This window comes from Lepidochelys olivacea (assembly GCF_965140295.1).
Source record: "Lepidochelys olivacea isolate rLepOli2 genome assembly, chromosome: 15".
Taxonomy (NCBI): domain Eukaryota; kingdom Metazoa; phylum Chordata; order Testudines; family Cheloniidae; genus Lepidochelys; species Lepidochelys olivacea.
In genome coordinates this window covers 9,109,427-9,125,232 of record NC_140425.1, presented here as the reverse complement: position 1 = coordinate 9,125,232, position 15,806 = coordinate 9,109,427, and positions in this window count along the sequence as shown.

Genomic DNA, 15,806 nt, shown 5'->3' with positions numbered 1-15,806 from the left:
TGATCACATTCTCAAACATTATGTATATATTTTTCCTTGTTAAAAAAGATTTTTTTTAACAGTTAGTGGCCTATATATTGGAAAGTGATTCATCTCCAGCCAGTAATAAATATTATAAGGATCCACTTCCAGGCTGTATCCTGTTTTATTCTCCTTCCTCCGCCTTGCAAGGCCTCTGAATTGAGTGGTTTGTAGATAAACAGAGGTCCAGTTGGTGAAAGTGGATATATACACAGCAACCTTCTACAAACCTATTAAAATCCCCTTGCAAGGGGCACTTGGACGCTTCCCTTAAGAAGAACTGCTGCTGAAAACATGAAAAGAAAGGGGTTAGTCACACTTTGGGGTTCATTTGATCAGATCTTCTGTTCATGGAGAGTTTTTGAGAGAAAAAGGACATTTCATTTTAAAATTGAACCCCAATAAAACATTTTTGCTTCTTTATACTACAGGAAACCAAACGACCTCACAATGTTAAAGAGTCCAACTGTTGACTGTTCTGTACTTTCTCCTGTACTTAGTAGAGGAAAGAAAGTTGACAGGAGTTTTAGAAGCAGTAACCCACGTGGCTATCTATAGACACAAAGCCATTAACAGAAACACTCACACTACACACATAAATACACACCACACAAGCGCTGTATAGACCTCCTACATATTGCACACACGTTCACACAGTGCAAACACATGTACACACAGACTGCCTAAACATACATACATATTGCCCTTACACAAACACACACATTCCTAGCAGAGCTGTCTCCAGCTGATCATTCCCTGGAAGGTGTTTTCTAATATTTGAGAGCCGGGTGGATGGGCTTGTTTTAAACCACGGCGTGTTCAATGTTAATGGATCAATCCGCACCCACTAACCCGATTAAGGTCGAGGGCTTTTTTTCCCCTTTGGGTCTCCTGAAAGCCCGTTGTGAGTCCTAGTAACAAATTTCATTTAAATGATGCACCATATTTAGCTGGACTCTAAATAATAATGAACCCCGACTCGAAAGGCGTCATTTTCGTCCCAAATCTTTCCAGGCAGAAAGGCTGCTGGCTGGGAATGGCGAGAGAACCCGTAGCTGTATATTACACGCACAGCTACCGCTAAAGAAACTTAAAGCAGAGTTATCACAAGTCGATCTAGACGTCCATGGCTACTAATGAGCTGCTCCTGACCTGTGCAATAATTGATGCATAAAAAGCGTATTGGAAACGCCGTCCTTTTCGCCATGTGTGAACGTCTCACCGAGGCCGAGGTGTAGGACTCGAGGGGAATGTATGTAAAAGAACTGGAGTTATCCCTCACTTTTCTGTTATACACAGAAGCGGTGTAAGAGTAATTTACTTTGGGGCTCATAGATTTTTTTTTGTTGTTGTTCCTTTCTTTTTATGCTGCCTGCTTGCACTGAGAACTTGAAATATTTTCAGGGAGAGGGTTTGGGGCGAAGAGTGAGACTCGCTGTTCATGTCTGGTGTAAAGCAATTGTTCTTGTCCGACCCCTTCCCCGCTGCCTCTGGGCTCATTGATTAGACAGATCACCCCAAATGCCTCGATGGAACTGAGATACCTAACCAGCCCTTAGCAAAATGGCTGAGTCCCGCTGATAGTCCCATAAACTCTGGGGGGAATCTTCAAACCTCACACCTGGAGATCAGAAGTAAGGGCAACTTTCCCTTGCCTGTTTGCTCTTCTCCTATGCAGGCAATCTAAAACCCAGGCCTCACGAGAAAAGAGTTATGCACCCCAGGTGTAATTCTGACTTGCAAATGGCTTTATCTCCTGAGTATCTTATTTGTATATAGTAACGTTAATGAGTAACCATTGTGGCGCTTGTGGATCGAGGTAAACGGCGAGCAATCTCTCTGGATTATCCTGTCTATTACTCACCTGGCGCCTGAGTTGATATCCCCAATGGTTTTATGGGATTGCTGCCTTGTGCAGGCGACCTGGCTGGCGCTAGGGGAGACTTTAGCAGGGGAGGAGCGCCACCTATGTGATCGCAAGGCGATAGGAGAAGCTCATCTGACTTTAAGGAAGCAAGCAGGCTTTTGCTCACTGGGGGTTAGTTTCCTTCTCTTGCCAGGAAGACCACAGGTAAACGGCAGGTAGTTAATTAGATGCAGCAGCCCTTTCTACTGAGTTGTGTGGAACTGGGTGTTTGAACCCGAGGCGCGGCACGGTTCAGGGATTTGAACGCCTATCGGGGACTGCTTTCCCCGTCGTATTCAATGGAAGTTTCGCTTGATCGAGTGCAAAGTCTGTGGGAAAGGCGGCCACGGGCCTGACTCCCCAGCCCTGCTCCTGGAGCTACCAGCCCAAGGGTGACGCGCAGAACCAGGAGCTGTGTGCGCGCGCGCGCGCAAGAGGAGGAAACCGCTCAGCGGAGGCGCAACTGGGAGTTATTTCTAGCCAGGACGCTTCTTAAAATGAGCAGCCTGCTCGCGGACAGCGTCCCTGGGGCTCGTGGGTTTTTCTCCTGATGAACAATTGGTCATTCTTCTTCTAGAGAGGGTCCTAATGAAAGGTCTTGGTAAACCGGGGAGCCCCCAAAAGATCACCTGCCCTACACCTCTCCACCACCTGATTCTTTCTTTCTTTCTTTCCCCCCACCCCCCAAAAAGGAAAAGTAGCGGTCATGTCCCCCTGGAATTCACACCCCTTACGTTGTCCTGCTCCAGGCGACACCAGCGGTTCTGATTTTTCCACCAAACAGGGCACACGTCCGCCCGTCTTCTCTCTTTTTGTCTTCAAGTTGCAAGCGCAGTCCTTGCGGTCCCTGCCCGGTCGGTTCAGACCACACGAGAGTATTAGTTAATTATTTATCGATTACAAGTGACAATTTATTACACCCCAAGCGGGGTTTTTTTTTCTTTTCTACAGATCCTATTAAAACCCCCTTCCCCCACGCCCCTTCAATGGCGCGGTTCCCTCCTGCTTGGAGTCCACACTCTGTGCCGGGCTTGTGCAACTGGTTGTGTTGTTGGGCTTTGCAGCTTCCAGTAACAGGCAACAGCTTCAAACCCACCAGCTGATAGTCCATGTCCTGGCGCTTTTTAAAAACGCATAGACACCCCCCCCCCCGCGATGCTAATCGTGGCTTTTTCCTGCTAGAAATGGATCCTTCAGCCGTAATTTCATTTGTCCCCTTGGGAGATCAGAATAAAACAGGATACATGTCGCCTAAGGGGATCAAAGGGATCTCCATATTCTGTGCAAGGAAGGGAAACGTTTCCTTCATTACTGATTGTTCTTAAATGTCTTAAAAAGCAATGACCAATGCAGTCTGTCTCTCTTCCACCTCCTCTCCCAATTGACTGCACCCTGGGCTGGAGCATTTCACGAGCTGTGCTACAGGGCAGTGACTAATAACACGGACAAGTTTCGGGCAGCTTTTAAAAGTAATTCTTTTCCGTCTCAGAAAACAGCATTAGTGAGCTTTCTGTACCGTCACTGAAGACGCTGTTGTGTTGTAAGTAACACAGAGGCACCACATATATATCACATACTACACACTATATATATATATATATATATATATATATATATATATAAATTGCACGTCTTTTGCAAGATGCATAGCTAAAATCACTGACGCATACCACAAATGTGAGACTGTGGTCAGCAAAGTTCTTTACTTTCTAAAGGTACTTGCCCTAGTATGGGCAGATATCTATATCTATACATCAAGAACGCAGGGGTGTGTCTCGCTGTATATGTGTTTGTGTGTATCCACACACACGTATATACACATGCTCCTATGTAGTGAGCTTTGCGGTCAAGGTCAGTCTGAGGCTGGAAGCCCCTCATGCATATGTAACCAGTGTGGTTATAAATACATCACGACACACATATGCCGTGTGTACAGTAGTGTGTGAATATACCGATTTGTTTGTATCTCTACTGGGGGGGGGACGGGGGACAAAAGCGCGGGGCCCAATGACTGTGACCAAAATCCGCTTGAAGTGAATGGGGTTTTTGCATGAGTAAGGCGAATGGGCTTCATAACTGACATGGTCATGCAGCGTTTCCCGGGGACACTTCTCAGAAAGGGAGAGCTGGGGATGATCAAACGCAACACACTCGAACCGCTCCTTCCTTCGGCTCCTTGAGTTAGGTGCCCATCACTATGCCCCCTGGAAACCCCCCCCCACACACACACACACACTCCCCTCTCTGGCAGACATAGACACACACGTTCCTGCTCTTCAGCCTGTGTGAACAGACACCTACTTCTTTGCCGGTGCCTTGCAGACACGCTGCCAGGTGCTGAGATAACAGCCTCTGGAGAGGCCCAGGAGGGTGCCCTAGATGTACTCGGTGCTCTCAGGAATTGGGGGGGGGGTTGGCCGAAGCCAGGCTCCAGCCACAGAAGTGGACGGTGCACGTGCAGCTGCTACTCCTGGAAACACAAGGTAGAGGTTCCTGCTCCCCCGTCGGGTCAGTAGCAGGGGAAACATGTGGACGTTGCCGCTGGAGGTTTGCTCCTAGAGTTAATTTAAGGGCGTTACTGACATGATCCGGCGCAAGATCTTTTGGTGGTTCTTTCACAGTGACTATGGGGACCCACAAACATTTTCTCTCTCTCTCTTTCACATGCACAAACACTTTCTCACACGCACGACCTCCACTCTTTAACACCCCCAGCCCCCGCACTCCGTTACACACAGCGCCCCGCTGAACGCAGAGCCCCATACAACTCGCTCCTCCACCCCTTCACGCCTGAACAGGTAAACAGACACGAAAAAGGACATTCCAACTCGTGTAGCGGGAAGATCGGATCGCGTTCTCCCTCTGACCTAGCGACCCCTCACTGCAGCCCAGCCCAGCCCAGCCCCTCTTGCATTGCTTGAGATTTTAAAGATCTCCCGGCCCCCCCTGAAGCCTTTGACTCGGGGGGGGGGGGGAGGCGCGGGGGGAGAGAAAGCCACTGACTCACCAGAGAGCAGGACTGAAGCGAATTCAGCTTCTTTTTGTCTCTCGGGTCCCAGACTCCACACGTGCGCCTAACCAAACCACCTCGTTACAAGGGAACCATCAAGACCCGAGAGGCGTGTACAGACATGACGAGGATACACTCTCTACAGTGCAGTGTAGCCCGGCCACCCTTGCTCCGAGCCATCCTGACACGAGGATTCTAATTCGGATTTGCACGCCTGCTCTGGATAAGAAGCCAATTCAGCTGTGGACAAGTGGCTCGAAGGGGCTCTTCCAGCTGTGTTGCTTCAGATTCTATTCAATGGGGATATTTTAGATGTTGCTAGAAATACAGATTAACAGGGGGGTAGGCTGGCAGGTGCTCACATTGGGAGGGCGCTAAGATTTGAACAGGCTCTTCAAATTCGCAGAAGCTCGATAATACTCCTATATTTTTATTCCACTTCTGTGCTTTTTACTCCTTGATCTAGAGCAACTGTTTTAATCACCAGCACACACTCAATAACGCCAAGGATCGAATTTCTTGCTTTGCTATTGCTGGTTTTTCATGCCAGTGCGATCTTCCCCCCTTCTCTTTCACCCCCGTTTCCCAGTTCCGTTCCTCTGTTAGTTTAGGGGAAAATGCTGTTAAAGCCATTTTAAAAATCGAAATAAAATTCTTACAGCAAAAAGGGAAACAACTCTTGTCTAATGCAATTTGACTGGGGGCAGAATTCCTCCTGAACTTGGGATGTGGTTTCTACTGCCTCCTTCCCCCACTTTCTGCAGTCAGCAAGCAGACCTTTTTGACATCTTGACTGGCATGGGATTGAAAAGTCTGTGATTGAAAACAAGCTGCTCCGAGACAGTAGGCTCCACTCTGCTGAGTGCTTCAATTGGATTCCAAGACAATTTTGGAATACCAGAAGCAGCGCTGTTGAAAATTTTGCTCATTTCACTTCCTCCTGAAATCTACAGTTAGGCGGTGTTTTTTTTTTTCTCTCTCTCTCTCTCTCTCTCTCTCTCTCTAGCTATCTATCATTTAAATGCAATTTAAAGAAAGAGCCATATTGATTGAGTCTGAGGACATTTTAGGTGTACTTTGGGGTTGGTTTGTTTTTGCTAGCTTCTTTGTTTGGTGCAAGTTTAAGTTAAGTTTGTTTTAAGTTTAAAAATCCTCTAATTGCAAATGTAACTTGAAATAAACGGGCTATCTGGGGGGTGAGAAAACCCCAAACAAACTCACTTTGGACAAGTCCATTTTATAAAACCAACTAAATACATAAATGGAGCTACATCACAGCAGTACTGAAAAAAAGGGGAAAATAAGGCTCCCCATTTTTGCTGAAATGTTCATAAAATGCAGGACATTTGTTTTTACAAAGATCAGCGGAGAAATTAGATGACAGCCACTTGTAATGGGGAAGACGGAGGATTTGTTTAAAGCGTTCGTGTAAAGTTTTATGACATTTTTCTTTCAAGGAAGAGGCTATCTCTGAGCTGAATGGGTGTTCGCGCTATGGCATACAAAACAGAGTTTTCATCTGCAAAAGTCATAACTTGGACATTTAAGTTTGCAATCAAAGTTCTCTCGTTTACTTCCTTGGGAATTTAGCATTGCAATCTGGTCTGTCATGAATCCCCCCTGGAAACCTTCTTTTGGGCTCAGTTCTGGTGTTGCTTTTTTGCTTTGTGTTTCTTTAGAATTAGTTTTAAATGTTAAAAAAAAAGTCAGTGACTTTATTTTGATAGCCACTTCATTCCCCCCCCCCCCCCGCCCAAGTTCAGCTCACTTCCGCCCCGGATCTCGGGTTAAACTAAATATTTTAAAAAATATGTAAAATGCAAGAACTGATCATTAGTGTTTCCCCAAAGTTCTCCTCTAGGAAGAGCGAAAAGCGTGGTTTAAAGGACGGCTATTGATAAGTCTCACTTTAAGGTTAAAAAGGGCTTATGACCCATCCCACCCCTGACCATTTATTTGTCTCACTGTCACAAGTTATCAGTCATTAAGGGGATTTTAACTTCACAACTGCATTGTGTGTTTTTAGCTATGACTGCCGATTTCTCAACATGACTCCAGCTGGACAAGAGAAAAACACCCCGAGGTTTAGACACCCATAGGAACACGTGTGAAACTAGCCCCGATTCTGTACAATTAGGGCTAGATATTGGTTTGCATCAGGAATAATTTGCTCTGGGGAAAGTGCAGAGTGGGGCTGTAATGGGGCTAAGGCTCCCCGGGTTTTAACAGAGGAAGTGTATTTTTTCGGGGCGAAGAATAAACAGAAAGGAAGAGAGAAAAGAGCAGGGGGAGATGGAGAGAGAATTTTGGGGCATTTACAGCTGAACATTGTGGTTGAATTTGACCATGATGGAAAAGAGAAGTGACAGGACACGAAATAGGCGGTAGATTTTTGACCCCCGCCTAAGAGTATTATGTTATATATACAGAAGTATAGATGTGTGTGTTTGTACATATTATGTATAATATGATCTGTATTTATATGTATATACTACATATACTGTGTACATCTACAAAGTGTCTATATTATAACTCGCTGTTTGTGTTATATGTGTGTGTATGTACACACAGAAAGTGTGAGGTATTTCTCATCTCATACACACCTACACGATGGTATAATATTATAGGTTATATTACTTAGATAACGTACACAACTCTATGTGTCACTTATATAAATAGAACACACGACACCAAGTTTTTAATGTTATGCCAGTTAACATCGTTTAATGTGTGTGTGAGTGTGTGTGAGTGTGCATTTTGCACACCTCTCTTTTTCCATCATGGTCAATTTCAGCCACAATCTTCAGCTGTAAATGCCCCAGAATTCTCTCTCCATCTCCCGCCCCCCGAAGTCTAGTTAGCTGTAAAGCACCTTTGGGTATGTTGGCCAGCTTAATACAGCTCAGCGTCCCTCGCATTGCAACTCGCTGCTTCTTTCCGAGCAGTAGGCGTCATTTTAAGCCCCAGTTTTCGTCTTCTCTCTGCTCAGCCCCCGGGGGGAAGCGCCTTTGTTGGCACTCATGCACTCGGTCGCTGATTTCCCCCCTCGATAATTGTTTAAATGAGGCTGGGTGGCGGACGGAGGGAGCCACCAAATGCATATTTAACCGCCCCCCAAGCCGTGGATGCAACTCCTCCTGTCAGGAAACTTCTCTAGGGTTGATCGAATATTTCGGAGAGATTTACTGGCGCTTAACTTGTGCCACCATGACCGATGCAGAGCGAGCAGCTGTCCTGCATTGCAGATAGTAATCAACAGATCAAGGACTCTTTAGTCCTGTTCTTAGAGGAAATAATGTTCTAAGCAATCACTGACCATCTTGCACCCGAAGCCTAAGTGTTTTCGGTCCCAAACCCACCTCCTTGTTTTCGCATTTCTTTATAATCCTCACAAATCCATTTTCTCCATTTGAATCATGCTAGAACAGGGAGTCAATCGACATACCTGCCTGAAAGGAAAGGGGGGACTGTGAACCGCAGTTCATGTGGAGTACAGTACGGCGCGATTCAGTGCCCTGGCATAAGCGGTCTAAACTGTTCTTGGAGTGCCATCTGCTGGTAAAGGCTTGTAAAGTCAACTCCTTTGTCTTAGCTACAAAGAAGTAAGTTACACGCAGACTCCTAGCAGAAAATATAACAAAGAAAATTCACCAGACTCACTTGTCTGTTCTTGTCACTCTCTAAGTCACTTCTTCAGTTCCCTCCCACCCCCGCAAAAGATAACTGGCATGAAGTATCTCCACAAGTGTTACCCGATGATGGTAAACCTATGAAAACAACTTCACAAGATTTGCTTGGTTACTAGAGACAACTTCAAAGTGCTTCAGTTATAAAAATTAAATTAAACTGTGTGTTGTCCATAAAGGAGGGGAAAGGGTGGGCCTTCCTGATGTTCATAATTACATGCAATTTCTTTCTTCGGCTTGAGTAAATTTGTATAAGTGAGCCTAGTCCTATAGGGCTTGTTCAATAACCCATTGAAAGCAATGGTAAAGCTCTCAATGATTTCAGTGGATTTTGGAACTTTGGGTGGAAGAATTTGGCCCTATATTTTTATAGACAAACTACAGAAATATTGTGTGTGCTTAGATGTGCTCTATTAGGAGGGAATTTTTTAAAACTGAAATCCTTCCCCCCCCCTCCCCTCAAGTTAACACTTAGGTTAACCAACAGGTCAGTAAAGAACAGATCATCCTCATTTTCAAGTATTTTGTCTTATTATCATTTTATTACTATATTATCCCCCCCACCACTCTCTATTTCTCTCTGTCCCACCTGCACACACATGGAGCTATTTACTGTTTGAGAAGCTGAAATTTTGCAACCAACATTCCTCCCAAAGCGACTGATCAATTTGCTGAGAGAGGCCATTAAAATGTGAGAACAAGGATGTAAAAGCCTGAAGATTTCAGGGTAAACAATGGGAACTATATTGGTTGCCTTTTAATATGCAGTGGTCACACACTTGGAAAGAAAGCCTTCTCCTCCTATGGAGCAGCCATGTGTGTTTAACTGACCCATGGATCCCAGGCCCCAATGTCAACATTTCTGGGACAGCTGAGAGGTCCCAGTGATGCAGACAGTCCTATGTCAGAGGCTCTTCAGGCTCCACAGAGCTAGAAAATAAACTGCTGCCCTAGTTTCCAACTGTCCCTGATTATTCATCAGAAATTCCCATTGTCCTTTCTCAAGCTAGTGTGCACTCTCATTAAGGCCTTTGACTCATGTCTATGCACGTGAGTGCCAAGACTGCTTTTGCAACCTCTACAAGGATCAACATGCAGGGTTTCTGTGGCAGGTAATTCCTGCTATACAGCAGCCTGAAAGATTTATGAAGGAGTTAAATCTTGAGAGCTTCATGTTAATTCTTTTGGGGTGGGGAGGTGTGGGGGGAAAAATGATTGTCATGCTGCAGAATAGCAGATCTTGCCACAAATGTTTAGTGTAGCTGTGCGAACAGAGCTTTGGGGGAATTCACAACTAGATGGCCAGCAATTTTGCTGGAAGTAGAAGGATTAACTTGAGATGTATCAAAGTAACCACTCTTAATTCCTCGGGTGTTGGTTTTTGATCCAAATTGACAGGGGATATGCTGGCTGGAAAGCAAAGCAATTCCTTACATTTCTTAATGTGTTATCTAAAGTCCAGATCACTTTATGCTCAGCGAGGATGGCGCAATATGCAAGGCAAAGTGTCAGAAAATGTGAAAGCGCATCTGCTCTTTCCACTTGGCTAGCTGCTATCAGTTTGGATAATGGACATCCTGTTCAGATCCTTAGGGGGAATCTTTGGGACTCTGGGTTTTAGCTAAAAGGGGACATGCTGATTTATTTATTGAATGACAACCTGATTTGGGGGGTAATTGATTACTTGATGCCTTTTCTTCTCCATCTTTTTAAATGACAGTGAATGACTTTCCCAGTGAAACCCAGAAGACAGAGAGAGAGAGAGAGAGAGAGAGAGGAATCTATAGATATTCTTTTAAAAATATGTTCACTTCAGTTTGGTACACATTAAAGGGAGAGAATGCTAGCATTAATTATAGCCAGATATAGCATGGAAAGTGCCTCAAATCTACTTGGCTTTGGCACCTTAATCCTGACATACAGGACCCCTCTGCTACCTTAGTCCTGGGCCCCATGCAGCTTTGCCAATGAACATTGGGTAACATTTTCCAAAGAGACTTAGGAGCCTAAGTCCTGGCAGGGGCACTTAGGCACTTTTGAAAATTGTGCCCCTTATTCCTGATATACCGTCATATTATTGCAGTCCTGGGCTCCTTCTAAACTCTTTATTCCTGACATGCAAGACCCATTTTCTCAGTCCTGGGCCCACACATGGCTCTGTCACTATACCCTGATTTGCAACACTCTCTTCTATTCCAGGCTGCCCCCAGGCACAAGTGCACATCATTTTTGACCTGCACCAGTCTAGCCCTGAGTAAAGACTGCTGATCTGGCCAGTTTGTTTGCTAGCTTTTGTCATATGGCTAAAGGTCCCTTAGGGACCATACAACGCATTTCTGACATGCAACTGGCAACAGGGTTTGAACCCAGATCTGCAGCTCTAGTGGTTCAACGCTCTAACATCAAGCTTGCTTCCATCCTCTCTCTTCTCTGCTGTAACCCTTCTCTTGCTTTCTATTCTGCAGGAGGCTAAAACTGTAACTTAATAAGCAGCCAGCCTGCTTTTGCTCCTCCGGTTGGTGACACCAAGCATTGTGCAGGTGTTTCCAACTCCCTACAGGAGAGGTTGTTGAGATGGGCTGGCTCAGGACACAGTCACCTGGTGTCACGCTGTCATACCAGAAACTGGATCTGAGCTGCATGGGAAATCACCCTGATATGCGCGCCCCAGTTCATGGGATATTTTATTGGTCTAGTAGGAAACTGCTTGTCCAGCTTGTGCAGGAGAATGAAGGCAGGAAGGGCGCCTGCCCAGTGGAAGGGATCAAAGCTAGAGAGGTTTTCCAAAGCAAGGGAAAGGATGAAAATCCCACAGACTCTCTCTGGACTGTCACGGAAGCAAGAGACTAGGAGAAGTAGAGGGAAGGGTCAGAAACAAATCAAGACAACACTAGATTGAAGATCCTCAAAGCTCTTCACATCTTAATTCCACCTGCCCCATCTGATTTAGTAACTTATCATGATGTCAACCCCCATCATCGCTCTGCCAAGATGCCCAGCCTTAACCACCCCCTGAATGTCTCTAGACTTTCTCCCACGTTACCCTTTATTCATGGGGAAAACTCCCTGATAAAATCTGAACAGCCATCGCCTCCTCTTCCTCCAGATTCCTCCTGTAGACACACCCCTGCCATGCCCCTTACAAAACCCAGCCTGCTCATTATGACTAGGCCGGGGGTGAGCTGGGACTATCAGAGGCTCCTAGACTCTAAGGCTACTAGTGACCATTATGATCATCTAGTCTGACCTCCTACACATGGCAGGCCACAGAACCTCACCCACCCACTCTTGTAATAGACCGCTGACCTCTGGCTGAGTTACTGAAGTCCTCAAATCATGATTTAAAGACTTCAAGTTACAGAGAATCCACCATTTACTTTAGTTTAGACCAGCAAGTGACCAGTGCCCCACATTGCAAAGGAAGGTGAAAAACCTCCTATCCCTCTGTTTCTCCCTTCCTCTTCCTAGCCCCTGCTATCCTTTCCTCCCACACCTCACCTCACCTCTAGCCCCCAATTAAAAGTCAAAACAACAACAGCAAAACATGTGAAAAGCAAATAGGGTCAATCCTTCGCCCGATTAATTTATTCCCATGTTACATTCCCATCCCCTACCCTTTGCCTGTTTGTGTCTTCCTGACTGCAAGTCCTCCAGGCAGGGACTTTCTCTTATCAATGCTTGCACAGCACCCAGCCCAGTAGGCCTTGATCCTGATCAGGCACCCCCATAATATAAACATTTATTGGTATGACTACTACTAAGAGTTTTTTGTGGTGGGGACTTGAAAAGCGTTGCTTTTTTCATGGTTCCTAGAAATGAATTTTTCAAAGGCGCCTCAGGCCCAGATCATGCCAGGTATTTAGGCTCCTATTTCTATTCATTTCAAAAGAAGTCAGGAACCTAAATGCCTTTGAGAATCCAGGCCTCTGTGAGGTAGGGTATGTCTACACTATAGTGGCACAGCTGGGGCTCTGCAGCTGAGCCACCCGAGTGCTACCGTGCAGCCACTTCCTACATCACCTTCCCACTCCATCAGTCTACTTAATCCACCTCTCCGAGCCGTGGAAGCTAAGCTGATGGAAGAATGCTTCCATTGACCTGGCTGCATCTACAGTGAGGGTGAGGGCAACCTAACTACAGACCCCGGGTGCCAATTTTTTCAATGCCCTGAGAGATGTAGCGAGGTGGATTGAAAGTTTAGGTGTAGACCAGTAGTAGATCAAGTCTCATTGACTTTCAATGGATTTTAGGCAGCTAAGTCACTTAGGTGCTCTTGGAAAATGTACCCTTTATGTTCTATGCGTCGTGTTAATGTAATTCATACTGTGCTGTCTGCCTGAGTTTGCACAGAGCCTGAGACAACGGCTCTGAGGAGCGACACCACATTCATATCAACGGATGTTAACACAGATGATACTTTAAATGCCAGCTTGGTTAGTGATTTCACCAATCAATAAACCATGTAGGAAAACAGAGGAATTATCACAATGTGAAGATGTACATCAGCATGTGTGGGTGTGGCCGGGCTCATAAAACCCACACTGGCAGTGACAGGGTTAAGGGGAGCTGTAGCATCCAATAAGCACATTCTGTGTCACCCGGAGGGGAGACATACAATTAAGGATTAGAGCCAGCTGAGAAGAACCAGCTTGGGTGTTTCTAGAAAGGATGGCCTGCAGGGCTAATAGGTGAGCTCTGAGAGAGGGATGCTGCAGTAGGTTGCATAGGTGAAGGAGTTCTAAGGGGCCTCTCAGAAAGGCTAGGAGCCACCCGGAGGAATCTCCTCAGCAATAACCTGGGAAAAGGGGCCCAGAAAGATGCAACTGCAGTGAGAGAGGAGTGTGCAGCTCCATGACAGATACTGGCAAACAGGCAAAGGTAGGTGGCAGTCCAGGGGGCCAGTGGGGAGAGATAAGAAACAGACTGGAGCTGCTTATCACAAGGGTCTTGGGCTGGAACCCAGAGGAGAGGGTGGGCCTGAGCTCTCCTAACAGGAGGGTCTTGGGAGTAAAGGGGCGAGGGCCCTTGAGCCTACATGGGGCCTGGTACTTGGTCACTAAGGCTTTAGGTTTTCATTTGGGCCCCGGAAGGGGTGAGGCTGTGAGTGTCCCAGTCAGAGGGATGAGTCACAGGAAGGAACAGACTAGGGTCAACAGAAACTAGAGGGCTTCTGTGCCATGCTCTGCCACAAGGGGGCACCCCAGCTGGTGACTGAGCCTTTTGTGGGCTGCATAGCGCTAGCTGGGGGGTGCAGAAGGTGCAGTGGTTGATATAGGTTGGCCTTTAAAAACCCATGGCCAGGGCCCAGAGGGGGTGGGTGCAATGACTTTCATTTCCCTGAAGAGGGGGCACTGTGTTCAAACGCTTAAGAAATGCGGCTCCCATGGGACCATTTGGAGAAAGCATGTTTTGAGTGACCCCGTGCTCCAGGAGAGACAGAGGGGCTTTGGGATGGGCAGCAGGACAGGCACTTTTCATGTCTGCGTCACCAGTTTGAGGCCACCCCAGGGATGGAGAGAATGAAAATTGCTGACATAAGGTGGCTTTAATCCAGTTCCTGGCAGACAAGTGTCCAGCTCCCAGAAATCTCCCTCTAATGGGCAACCTTGTTGGAAGACTTGGCAGAGAGGCTGAGGAAAGTGAATTATCCTCTCCCCTCTAGTCCACAGGTGGCTTCTCCAGCGTGGCATTGACATCTTGCTGCTGGGCCTGCAATGGGGCTAAGACACTCCATCCTGCTGCCATGGAAACCTTGCTGAGCACCGTATGGCCCCCATTCCTATAGTAGGTGAGTACCTCACACCACCCCTGTGAAGCAGGGCAGCAGCAATGACCTGCGCCTGCCAATAGTGGGGGGGGGGGTCACAGAGTGAGGGCAGCCGGCTTCAGCAGAGTTACTGAGTATGCTCAATCCATGTGAGCATGCTCATTACAAGCCAAACCAGGGGGATGCACCTGACCCCTATATGTGTTATGTCTGCAGGGCGGCAGTTATCCCCATTGTACAGATGTGGAACTGAGGCAGAGAGGAGCTAAGGTCACAAAGGGAGCCTGCAGCAGAGCAGGGAAATGAACCCAGGTATCCCAAATCCTAGACTAGCCCCGTAACCAGTCACCTGCCCTTCCTCTCGTTGGTCTCTGGAGCCAGCACAAAAGGCTTGATCCTGTACCTACAAGAGGACAATTCCTGGGATGCTGAGCCCCCTCATCTTCCACTGACTCAAATGGGAATCAAGGGTGCTCAGCACCTTGCAAAATCGAGGGTGTCAATCATTCTTCAGGGCTGTCCCTCTGGCACGATCCACTTCCCGTGCACTGAGGCCCGATCTCAGCAAAGCACTTCAGCACCCACTTAAGTCCCATTGAAGTCAATTGTCTGCCAGGCTCCGTGTGGGCACGGGGGTCTGCACGAGTGAGGCTCTGTGCAAGGTCAGGGACCTTTGTTTGCCAGCTAGGCCACCTTCTGAGGCATCCCTGCTTATGCGTCATTCTCGCTAAGGTCACAAACCCTTTCCCTGAAAACTCCATTAGGTCTGCTGCACGTCCGTGTAACACTCTTCTTTCATCCTGCGCCAGGACAAGGGTATATGTAGGGAGGGAGGGTGGCTGAAATTATTATTTGTATCATTTCTGTAGCACAGCACAGAACTGCAGATGTCCACTCGGCTGTGCGGTAGGTGAAATGTGTGAGCCAAAAGTCCATGATTGGAGCGGCTTACAGTCAAAAGGCAGGAACTGAGAATACACAGCAGAGCAAATACTGAATGGATTGCGTGCTTGAGTCAAAATCCTCTCTCTCTCTCACACACACACACTGTCAACGCTCCATGTTAATATGTCACTCACTTACAGCTACTCCAACAAAAATGTATCAGCCTTAATAGGCTGAGATTATCTGAAGACAATTCTGTCCTTTTCCATAACAGTAGCCAGGAATTTTTGAAAACCTTCTCTGAGCCTATTTAGGAGCTTTTATTAAGGCCAAGAAAAGGCTTAGTGAGTTGCCCATCTTCAAGATCAACAGTCATCTGCTTGCCGCTTTGTCCTGCCTCCCGCTCTCTGTCTGCTGGCTGGCTGGCTGCCATGCCCCCTGTATGTATGACCAGGGTTGTCTCTGTAGTCAGCGGGGGGGGGGGGGGGGGCGGGGGGGGGAATAAAGAACCAAGGCTCCCTTGAACAGACA